The following is a 471-nucleotide window of genomic DNA, read 5'->3' on the forward strand; positions in this document are numbered from 1 at the left end:
GTACATTAGTTGTAGATGGTATGTACATTAGTTGTAGATGGTATGTACATTAGTTGTAGATGGTATGTACATTCATTGTAGATGGTGTGTACATTAGTTGTAGATGGTGTGTACATTAGTTGTAGATGGTGTGTACATTAATTGTAGATGGTGTGTACATTAGTTGTAGATGGTATGTACATTCATTGTAGATGGAATGTATATTAAATCTTGATATGTACATTAATTGTAGATGGTATGTACATTAATTGTAGATGGTATGTACATTAATTACAGATGGTATGTACATTAATTGTAGATGGTATGTATATTAATTGTAGATGGTACGTACATTAGTTGTAGATGGTATGTACATTAGTTGTAGATGGTATGTACATTAGTTGTAGATGGTATGTACATTAATTGTATATGGTATGTACATTAATTGTAGATGGTATGTATATTAATTGTAGATGGTATGTACATTAATTG

At 29.5% G+C, this 471-nt stretch overlaps 1 protein-coding gene across 1 annotated transcript in view; it reads right to left on the bottom strand.

Annotated features, from left to right (window-relative positions):
• The window catches only part of LOC119417497 (cytosolic sulfotransferase 3-like), a 9,589-nt gene that overhangs the window by 3,079 nt on the left and 6,039 nt on the right, over positions 1-471 (bottom strand). The window lies entirely within an intron of this gene.

This window comes from Nematolebias whitei, chromosome 11, assembly GCF_014905685.2.
Source record: "Nematolebias whitei isolate Nwh7 chromosome 11, NemWhi1, whole genome shotgun sequence".
NCBI classification, from domain to species: Eukaryota; Metazoa; Chordata; class Actinopteri; order Cyprinodontiformes; family Rivulidae; genus Nematolebias; species Nematolebias whitei.